The sequence below is a fragment of the Onychostoma macrolepis genome, chromosome 19 (genome assembly GCF_012432095.1).
Source record: "Onychostoma macrolepis isolate SWU-2019 chromosome 19, ASM1243209v1, whole genome shotgun sequence".
Taxonomy (NCBI): domain Eukaryota; kingdom Metazoa; phylum Chordata; class Actinopteri; order Cypriniformes; family Cyprinidae; genus Onychostoma; species Onychostoma macrolepis.
This window is the reverse complement of record NC_081173.1, coordinates 28,698,904-28,710,612: the sequence shown is the minus strand read 5'-3', so window position 1 is coordinate 28,710,612 and position 11,709 is coordinate 28,698,904. Positions and strand designations below refer to the sequence as shown.

Sequence of the window (11,709 nt, the reverse complement as noted above, 5' to 3'; positions counted from 1 at the left end):
AATGCTTTATATCTTATCAGACTCAGATGTTTTTCGCACTTGAAGAATAGTTTCTCACAATGTGTTTCTCTTTCCTGCAGCTTTGCCGTGAATGTTTGAACATAGCCTGGACAATGAAGACGCCTTGTTCCCCGAGAAGACAAAAGGTCAAACGCTCACGTTTCCCCAGCGTGCGTATGGAAAAAAAATTTGTGACACAGATGGCGATGCCAAATCCATCGCAGGTGCCCTGTGCGCAGAGGCCGAACAAAGACATTCCCTGCTCTGGGAATACGGCTTTGTGTTGTGTTGTGCTGAAATGTCTGCGTCAAGCCAACACAATCAATACCACAGAACAATGTCACGCATTAACCCTGACAATTTACCTCCTTAAGACCTCAACACCGCTCACCTGCGTGACAATTAAACGCTTAACAAATGCTCCACGATTCTTTTCGGCTGTGAAAAAATCCTGATTGTGGCACCTTTAAGTCCTTTTCACAGCCGAGGGGAAGCGTCTCGAGCGACATGAATGCCCTTTTAACGATTTCCTGCTTCATTCAGGCCCTATTCAGCAGCACAAGTGTATGTGGAGTTCATTTCCCTGCTGTTTCAGCCCTACGCGCGCTCGAGAGCTCTCCAGCCTAAATGACCCAGAAGTAGTCATTCATCGTCTCAATAGCCTGGCCGCGGCACCTCGAGAAACTCACTGCGCGCTTAAGCGACAATAAAACCCACTGCTTTTTTCCCCCCTCTCTTTTCGTCCTTGAAAGGGAAGAGCGCTATCTTCGATCAACAATTGGGCAATTAATCACAGCAGCTCGGTATACGGACTTCCCTGGCACAAGGAAAAGGCCAAACGTGAATTAAAAGCCTGACTGTTTATGAGGGCGAAGTCCAGCGGCTACGATAATGCGTTTTCTTTTAACAGGGAAGGATTTATTATTCCCAAAATCTCGAAAAAGCGGCAGGAGGGTCGGAGCGGGTGTGGGGCTTCAGGCAGAAGCTATTCTCATCATTTGGAGAAAGGGTTTCTCTCTGTCTCTCTGGTTTTTTTTTTGGAATCTAGATTTAATTTAGTTGCCGATGTCGCTATCAGTGGCGAACAAGCTGGCAGCGCCAGCGGTCTGACGGTCCCTGATAAGCGCAGTGCTCCCAGCTAAGCCTGATTAGTGTTGGCCCCTAAAAGGCTTTGTTATGAGAGGCAAATAGACTGTGGAACAGCAGCCTGGGACCTCACTGATATCAACAATCACAGAGCGAACCCTAACCCCCACCCCTCTGGCTTTCCAGAGCACTAGTCTGAGGAATACCATCTGTGCGTAAGAGACGGAAGAAAGAGCGAGAGATTTTTGTCTTCTGTATCACGGACTCTCAAATGGTTTGGCTTCAGGACAGGAGGTTTTTTTGTTGGACATCAAGTGGCGGCCCAAGACAGTATCAAAATTCTTATCACTCTAAATGAAGAGTCTTAATAAAATGCATTAATTGGTTTATTATTGGCTGTTTTATTTTAGTTGTGTACGTTTGTAGCTTTTGAGAATTAAGCATGCATGCAACCTGTGCATGTTGGTTGGAAGATGAAATTGCACCCAAATATATGTTTTACTACTTCTAAAATCTTCACATAGAATATTCTATAATCTTCATATATAATATTTTAGAATGATAAGCAATTATATATATATTGTGGACATCAAGTGGCGGTCCAAGGCAGTGTCAGATTTACTTATCATTCTGAAAATGTCTTTTAAATTAGGCATCAAAATAAAATGCATTAATTGGTTTCTGCATGTTTTTATTTATTTATTTTTGTATACTAATCTATGGTTGTTCGTAGCTTTTGAGAATCAAGCATGCATGCAACCTGTACATGTGTGTTGGAAGGTGAAGGTTCTCCAAAATACAGTTTCTATTTCTTCTGTCATCTTCATATAGAAGATTTTTTTCTTCTGTATAGGACATCAAATGGCGACCCAAGATTGTTTCAGATTTGCTTATCGTTCTAAACTAAATGTCTTTACAATTATACTACAAAGTAAAATGCATTAATTGATTTATTATTCGCTTCTAAATGTTTTGTTGTTGTGTGCATTTGAAGGTTTTTTCATAGGTTTATGAGAATGAGGCTTTAAGGTGAACTTGCACCAAATAAAGTGTTTTTTATTTTCTTCTATATTCTTCTTATAAGTTGGTTCTCAACTGGTTTGGCTTCGGGACTGATAAATATTGACAAAAATCTTCTATCTGTAGATTATGCACAAAAAAACCATTTGGTGCAAGTTCATTGACCATGCCAACATGCACAGGTTGCATGCATGCATCATTCTCAAAAGCTATAAACAACTATATATGAAATAAACAACTATATATGAAATATATAGTTGTTTATTGTTTTTGAAAATGATGCATGCATGCAACCTGTACAACCAAAATGCAGTTTTATAAAAATGCAGCTCCCTTTATAAACTTCATTTAGACAAGCATCTAGTAGAATGGACCTGCAGCCCGCTAGTTAACAACTAATGCAAAAAAGCATGCATTTCGTCCAGTGCAATGAATTTTTTTTTTTTTTTGGCATTTAAAAATGCAGTAGCTTCCACACAAAAGCAAGCTGCACAAAACAAAGAAACAACACCTTCCTGTCCTGAGGAAAGCCTTCTATCGGTCGCTTGTAAAGTGCAAAACAAAACCAAACGGATCCGCAGACAGGAGCGGTGCGAATGACTGCGGGCTGTAATGTATTCCTGCACGCTGGCAGCAGAGAGCCTCTTTACACACTCTACAGGTTTTCTTTGTTCCCGCAGACAGAGATGAATCCCTCCCTCTCCCGGACCCTCGCCCCCCCGAACTCCAGGCCCGCTGCTGGGGCGCCTTTGTTCACTTCCCTCCATTATGTGAGCCATTACCACGGCGCTCCATATTTAAATGCGCATATTGATGACCTCAAATAAAGAAAATATTAATGAAAGTATAACAAAGACAGAGTGAAATAAGTTGTGAATGATTTTTTTTTTTTTTTGAAGGGAGAGAGGTGAAAAAGTTATTCTGGATATTCTTCAGAGCCACTCACAAAGGAGAAAAGGGAAAATGAGCTGTTTGGAATATTTTAAATTTAATAAGGCCATGAGGTTTTACAGGGGAAATATGTATTATTGAATCTACATAAACAAATATGAACGGAGAAGTTAAGGATGGAAGCTTTAGTGCGAAAAATGGGCAATTTGTGGATTCACATCTTGATATTTTGTCTGTTTTATTTTAATTTTCAGGGCTTAGAGTTATTGTTGTTTTCTTCCCTCTTAGGAATATTCCAGAATCAGTGCAGTCTCTCTCTTTATGTACACAGTTAATCATTTTGATTCATCCCTCAAATATTGTGTTTCCAGTCATGCACTTACAATGGACGTCTATGGGGCAAGATGTTACCCAGTGTTTAAAAGAAGAAATGTGCAACTTGTATGGATTTTGCTGTTCAAAGTTGTTACTTGAGTGTTTAAATCACCTGAACATGTTAGTGTGTGTATATTGTAATATTTGCAGTATCTTAATGCCATGCCCCATAGACTTCCATTATAAGTTCATCACAATAAACAAAATTTTTGTTTTCACAAACTGAACTCAAAGACTTTTTGTGTGCTAATAAACTAAGTTCAACTTGTATTGAACCTGTAACTTTCCTTTAATTAGGAACCATGTGCAAATGTGATTTTATTATGCAGTTTGTCTATTCCTGTTGCTGTCTTACTGTCTCTATCTTTCTCTCTTTTTGTTGATGTTTTTAGGGGGAAAAATAGTGATGCACTGTAAAACCAAAGCCGTGATTCCCTCTAGACTTTCTGCTCATGGTGTCCCAGGTGAAAATGACACACAAACACACACAATTCTGACATGTTTTCTACCATTTTATTCTTTCTCACTGTTTTAATGGCATACTGTGCAGTATATTCTGTGTTCTATTTATTTCAGTAATTGAGTTGTCCAGTATCTCAGATTTTTTAATATATTTTAAGATTATATTTTATAATTGTATTTTGTATAAAACCTCTTAACTTTTGATAGCCTGAACAAATAATTAGGAGGAAATAATAAATTTTTATTTGATTTGAAAAATTGTGGTTTGTCACTAGAAATAAAAGGTCAGGTAAAGCACATTGCATTGTACATAGGTAATCATAATCATTTTCATTAATTAAAATATAGCTGAAATAAAATGTAAATACTAGATGAAAACTTACAAACCTTAAACGAAAGTTAAAAAGTAACTGAAATTAAGGGAAAGTACTAAACATACTAAAAAAATAAATTTAAATTAAAATAAATTGAAGCTAAATCGAAATATTAAAAGCACATAACTAAATTGCTAAAACTAAAAATATAAATATAAGCCAATTAAAAATATTAAATACTGTAATAGTATATAAACAATACTAAAATACACTGGTTGAAACTAAACTCTGCAGGAAAGTGACTCTTCAGGAAAACAATTCAAAAAAAAAATTTTTGGCGTTGTAATTAAGATTATGAGAGATTATTGGAGTATGTTTTGCAAGAAAATACTATTTCAGTCTTTCTCCAAAATTTCATGTTTCAAATTCAGTGTATTAACTGCCATTTTTTTGCTGCCATTTCACTTGCTAGTAAATTTCACAAATAATTGCAAATAAGTTGCACACTATTATTTGTTCATTGCATGAATTGGATTAACCCTGCTCTGACCTCTCCTTCACTCCTTCATTGATGCATTTGACAGATTTTTATCAAAAGCCATTCTTTATTGCATTCGAGTGTTTTATCAGTACATGCTTCCTCTGGGGAACAAGCCCATGATCTTGGGTTAGCTCTCGGCGTACTCTACAAGTTGAGCTACAGAAACACGTGTTACATACACTCCACTGTTTGATTTGATAGGCTAATAGGCCTCGACAGCAATGAGCATTTTTGTGGTGAGGACCAATTAGGAAAGCAGTACAGTACTGAAGTGTCGCACTTTTTGGAAGAGTCTCCAGTGTGTTTACAATCTGCTTCTGACACACATTAATTCCCAGGTGAGGATCTGCCCCCCCTCCCCGTGCACGTCTAACCCAAAACCCAGACCTCCGCAGGGGCCTTGGGATCCTGGCTCCCGGTGGGATGCAAACACAGATGCCGGCAGTGGTTTATTCCCAAGTAAGGCTCACCGCAGAACACTCTCCAGCCATAACACACGAACACACACGTACTCTGGGGAATTTACCTCATCTTAAGAGCATCACAAAGCATCATGGGTGGAAGAACTAGATCATGGTTCACTGGATGTGTTTTCACTCTATTTGTAGATGCGAACACTCTAACTGCTGTTAGACCAACACAAGATTCACAGCAGCTATGATTATCCTCATAAAAGGTGTTAAAACTCAGGTAATTTTGCTTATTTGTTTTAATTTTAGTTAAAGTTTTAATCTCTTTTTTTTTTTTTGTCATTTGTTAGTTTTTTAATTTCTTTAGTTTTTAAGTATTTAGTTTTTGTTTATTTGGTTTTATTTATTTAATTCTTCAACTAAGTGGGATTTTAATATTTTATTTAAATTAATGTTTATTATATTATATGGCTTTAGTTTATGATTAACGATAATACCCCTCCAGCCAGTTTTGATTTTTTTTTTAATTTAAACTAAAGGTCAATTTAAAGGTGCATTAATAGTTTAATTTTCTTTGTTTCATTTTATTTGTTTTGAAAATTACTTTCAGTTTTGATTTTGATTTTAACAAGCTGACATAAGTTTAAGGTTTTTATTTTTTATTTAATATTTGTATTTAAACAGATCATGTTTGATGTTTATGGTTTTAGTTTCAATGAATGATAATAACCTTTAAGGCCATTTTTGAAAAAGTATTATTTTATCTTTTTTATTTTTGTATGTTAGTTTTTAGTTTTGGCAGTTTTAGTTTTACTTTGTCAATTGTGCATGAATAGATTTATTTATTTATTTATTATTTGATTTGATTTATTATTAGTGTGTCTCTCTTTGCTTTTTATTATCTTTTATTATCTACCTATGTTACAGCAGATGAAATTTAGCTCTGTAGCTAATCCTGTCAAATGAATAAATTAAATTTACAACAGACTGGAAAAGATAACTTTACATCTGAAATAATAAACATTTTTCTGAAGAATATTGAAGAATTCATGAGCTTTGAAGCAAAAAACAAGCTTCATATTTCATGTTTGTATAGAACACTACAGGGATGATATATTTTTATAGGCAAAAATCCAGAAATTTTTTATATATATTTTTTATAATATTTTTTTTTGGTTTAATGCCTGAAATAAGTTCTATAATTAACACAAGATCAATATATCATTCATGTTTTATTCTACAACATAAAATACATCAACAATACCTGTTTGTGCTTTTACTTGGTGGTTGCTAACAAGTGTCTGAATGTGACTACAGAGGTTGTCGGGACAATAAACATCACATCGAACAGAGTTTATAATCACTCTCTTACAAACTATTTTAACTCAACACTTTCAGATGCAAACTCCTCACCTTTCAGTGACAACTCAATTTTTTATGATCAAAATAGGTCACATATGAGATTTGCTTAGATGTAACGAGTAAGTGTTTTTATGAGGGGAGGGGAGGCGAGGCAAGTACCCTCTTAAAAGGGTACTTGGGATCTTACAAGAGTAAATAAAGTATTGGGGCTGGTTGCATAAACTGTTTTGTCATCTAATTTTTTTTTTCAAGACTGGTCATAACTTTTTTAATTCAGTTTGTATAGTACTCTTTACTTCAAAACTTTACTTTAAATACTATGTCTATTATATGTATTTGAGGTCTGAGATGTAGGAACAGTGAAGAGAGAGGGCAAACATTTTTGCATTTATAGGCATTGTGTCTAATCAGCCAATATTGTCTTAAATAGCCTGCATAGCACTTCATCTTTTATAACATGTGATTTTGACCAAATATATTCAATCTTGATTTGTGTGTGTGTGTGAAAAAAATAAAAATACAGTTTTGGACATATAAGGTAATACTTTTTTTTTTTTTTTTTTAAATACCTTAAAGTAACTACAAATGAGCATGTAAAGCAAATATCTTTAAAATAAATTTTAAAATAGTGGAGCATGCCTCCAATCCGCACAACGTTCTCACCTTTTTCCCTCTTACCTGTTTGCATCTCTAAAATATTTTTTGACATGTGACTGTTTTGTAGTTCGTTTATAACCTACATTTAGCTTTTTACTTCTGGCAATGGTATTTAGGCTTTAAAATTCATAAAATTTCATCATAATGAATAAAACATGTAAGAATCATAAACTTTTGTTGGTCACAGAGCTTATTCTCTGCAGTAATCCAAAAGCCAATGATAAAATCTTATTGGGTTTCTACCAAGGGAATCAGTGTGATATGAATTTACTACAAATATACGTCATGACTGCAGCGCTCGGTTGCTTTTAAACTCTTGGCTGTAAGTAGTTTGTGGTGCATTCACAGAGACAGGGATGAAGTCACTGGAGGCTGCTGGAGGTTCCTGCACCAGTAGGTTAACTCTCATTAACCCTGTGAAGCCTGCCGTATGAAATAATAGTGAGAAAACTAATTATTTGAAATAATATTGTTTTATTAAACCTTTAGACAAAATATTTTTTTAAAAATCCACGTATGCTTATGTTTTGTTGAGTATCATATTTGATACATCAGGTTTTTATGGCACATATAGTATGATATAGTGAGAATATGGAGGGGGAAAAATGCTCCATTTTATTCAGAAGCTCAAACTGAGCAAAAATAGGCAATTTGGTGCAAATGCCTATATTTATATGACCAAAAAGTGATGAAATTCTGATAGCTTGTAATGTAAATCGAGATTTGTACGACAGTATAGCAGATATTAACATAAAATGAGATAAATATCAGTTTTTACTTTATATCTCTCAATAATCTCTCTTACTAAGATGAGATTTAATGCTTCATTTTATGATCAAAACATTTGCGATATCATATTTGAACATGATTTTTCTAAATGATGTCTGGATAAACAAGTAAACTTAAGTTTCTTCGGTCCAGTAAGTGTTCATCTTGAAATATTGCTAACAATATAAAAGTAAATTTTGCGTTTAATATAAAAATCATTCGATTTCACAGCGTGAGGCATGAACTGAGGCTGGATGTTTGTACAATGATACTAAAAGACCTTTTACTCACTAAAAAAGTGTAAAGTATCAATCAGAGACAGAAGGCATGTAGTAGATTGTGTGCGACAGGTTTTGATCACGTTGATCCTTTAGAGGCTATATTGATTCTTGTATCAAATATGATGCAGTTGGCTTTATAGGGTTGAAATAAACTTCTGGTTGCTGTAGAAATCTCAGTGCATGTGCACAGTCTTTGCACATTGATCTGATTCAAACAGATGCCCACTTGTAAATCAGCTCATTTTGGGGCGATATTCATCGTTTCTCAGGTGTATTAATGCCAGTTTTGGCCAGATCTCCATGACGACAGTGTGAGAGGTGTGAGAATGTTCTAGAGGGAACCAACAGGTCCTAATGACGATTGGGCCGCTCTCACGTTTGTTCTGTCACGTTTGCTCCTCCTGGGGCATTTCAGACACTTGCTCTTGTGAGCCGTCCGCTTCTTTAAATCGCAGCAGCCTGTTCTTGATTGGCACTTCACTTTGTCACTGGCCGGAGAACAGCTGTAGGGGATTTTTGAAATGTAATAGCTCAGTTTAGATTTATAAAAGAGAGCTTGATCTCCACTTGTGGTAAAGAACTGGATCACTTATAAGGCTTTCAAAATGACAGTAACTGAAAACATTCATTTTCTTTGAGAACTTGAGGCGTCATAAGCTACTTCTGGCATAGCAACAAAGTGGAAAAGATTTTAATTTAAAATACTGCAAAATTAATTGTGAATATGAATTATTTCATAAGTTATGACGAAAATCAATATTGTATTCATCAGGAAATATACAAAACATGAAAAATATCACTTTTAACAGTAAAAATTTAAATGTATGGTTTCTGAAAGTAAAAAGTATTAATTACTTTATAGTTTATGGTGAAAATTTATATTTTTTTCATCAAGACAATACATGTACTCTTTCAACAAAATTATATTGTTTTTGAAATATACTAACTTTTACTGTAATATAACTTTTACTGTAAAATATGGATTCTGGAAGTTAAAATAATTAATATATGGCGGAAAGCAATATTGTATTCATCAAGACAATACATGTACTCTTTCATTTAAACGTATTTTTTTTTAATTATACAAAATATGAAAAAATTGAGTTGTGTAAAATATGAGTCACCTTTATTATGCCTTAAAATGTATGGTTTTAGGAAGTTTAAAATATGAATTAATTTAATTTATGGTGAAAATCAACATTGTATTCAACAAGGCATTACATGTATTCTTTCAGTAAATTGTTCATTCAAAATATGAAATATATATAGATAAAGATTCACCTTTAATTACATTTTTTATTACTGCAAAAATGATGGTTTCTGGAAGTAAAAAAAAAAAATCAGTATTGCATTCAAGAAAACAATACATGTACTCTTTCAGTAAAATCTTCATTATTTTAAGATGTACAAAGTATGAAATACGAAAAAAAACAACTTAAAAATAAGAATAGTCACCTTTAATTTAGTCGAAAGCAGTAAAAGGCGTTTCCAGAACTCGCTGTATGCCACATCAGATTTTATAATATTTTATTTAAATGAATTTTCATTTTAGCGTTGTGTTTCATCCTGATGATGTTTCGTTTGTTTCCATGACTTTGATTTATTGTGTGGAGTTCTGTTTAGCAACCTGTATTATTATGATTTGGTACAAGCATCAAAATGCCTCCTGTAATGCCTGAAACGCTGTTGCGAAATTGAAAGAGCAGATGCATTGATCCTAAAAATATTTCATCATTTGAGAGAGTTTTAAAGAACCCCTGACCTGTCAGAAACACTGCAAACTCAACTTCAGTTCGCCATCATCCGTCTCGGCATTATCGCCTGCAACACACTCAGAGTTTCATAATCCGTATGAAAACACGGCGCACTGAAACTGAGGGGGTCATTACTGGCGTTCGCTGCGTCCCGCACAAAGACTTCCAGCCATTTGGAAAATCTTCAAAGCCTCGCAGATGCGGCGAGGATGAGAAGAACTCGCCTTGAACCCTGCAACGTGCCGGTTTGATGTACACGTTTGTTTAATTGAACGAGCCGAACGAACAAAGAAGAGATCAATTGTTGATTTTAATAAGACATTGTTCACGGGTCCCATCATATTTAATTTGATGGCAGAGGGGGGGTCGTCTAAAGAAGAGCGCGCTCATTCCGTAATGAGCCATTATGCCCGGCCCTCCTGGGCAGAAACTAATTGGCGCAGGATTAGCATTGAAGAAACAGGGCGACCCCGAGCTCTCCGCTTTTCTCTCTGTGTATCAATGACCAGCTAAGTGCCCAGAACGCATCGGGCGCCCAATTTGGAGCTAACCAGCCCCCTCACTTCTCTCGGTTCACTTTGGTAGGTTTTCTTGGTTCTGGATTCTGTCCGAGTAATAATCTCTCATGGCCAATGGCATGAATGTAACCGCCAGCAGAAGCACACACCTCTCCTGTTACAATCACTGCACAAACACTGCAGGCATTTTCTCTATACCAGATGACATATTGATCCGAGTGCTGTATATTTCACTGTTCAAAGTCATAACCAGTGTTGGGTAGATTATTTACAAATTATAATATGGTAAAGATTTCCATCATGACAAAAACAGTAGTCAGTAACCATTACATTACACATTTTAGATAATATAATCGGACTACCTTTTGATTACTTTTGACCGGACTCCTTTATCACATTGATTAATATAGGACAATCTTATACCATATTGAGATATAAATGCAAAGAGAGAAAAAATAAATTCCATTTGTTATTAACAACATGAAGTGCATTAAAAATTACATTTACATCAAGGTTTCACAAACTGGAATATATTTTAGAATTTTGTCTTGTGGTAAATTGTATAATAGATAGATAATGTGGTAAATTTGAAATAGATTTTTGTTAATTATGCCATGGTCTGTCTGAATACTCGATTCTGATTGGCTGGCAGGTGTTGATTAAATTCGTTGAACCGCACAGGTAGTTCCAGGTCAGTTTAATCACGTTCTATATTAATGCGCTTCCTATAAACATTGGTAACCATAGTAACATACCGTTACAGTTAAATAGTAATACAGACGAAAATAACCGTCATTTTTATCGTTCCGGTCAAATATTGCAGCGCAAATATTATTAACATCTTTAATATGTGAATGCTGGCAAATGACCATGGCATAAACGGGATAATCAACGGCTAGCTGTGCATTAAATGATTTGAATGCACTCCGCTGCGCGTCGGGCGGTTCTTCGCCTCCACGTCGTGCATTCAAATCGTTTAATGCACAGCTACCCGTTGATTATCCCTTACTTGTACAACTTCTGTTATTCTCTTTGTTCTGGCCATGAAGATAGTTTTGCTGCTGACTTGGCATTAAAAAAAAAAAATATATATATATATATATATATATATATATATATATATATATATATATATATATATATATATATATATATATATATATTCTTTGTAAACTATAAAAGTAATTCATATTATTTCCTTACAAAAATTCTACTGTTTTGAATAGTACAGTAATAATATTTCACAATTTTACTGTATGATCAAATGAAT

The 11,709-nt window shown here is 34.8% G+C and overlaps 1 long non-coding RNA gene across 8 annotated transcripts in view; it reads left to right on the top strand.

The window, feature by feature from the left end:
- The window catches only part of LOC131525929 (uncharacterized), a 67,363-nt gene that overhangs the window by 30,731 nt on the left and 24,923 nt on the right, over positions 1-11,709 (top strand). For 4 of the 8 annotated variants that reach the window (XR_009267325.1, XR_009267326.1, XR_009267321.1 and 1 more), the window contains 5 exons: positions 81-170; positions 2,787-2,876; positions 3,765-3,836; positions 5,028-5,148; positions 5,298-5,379. This is a non-coding gene — a long non-coding RNA (uncharacterized LOC131525929). The remainder of the gene's footprint in view (positions 1-80; positions 171-2,786; positions 2,877-3,764; positions 3,837-5,027; positions 5,149-5,297; positions 5,380-11,709) is intronic. The other 4 variants (XR_009267322.1, XR_009267327.1, XR_009267323.1 and 1 more) reach the window with 4 other exon arrangements.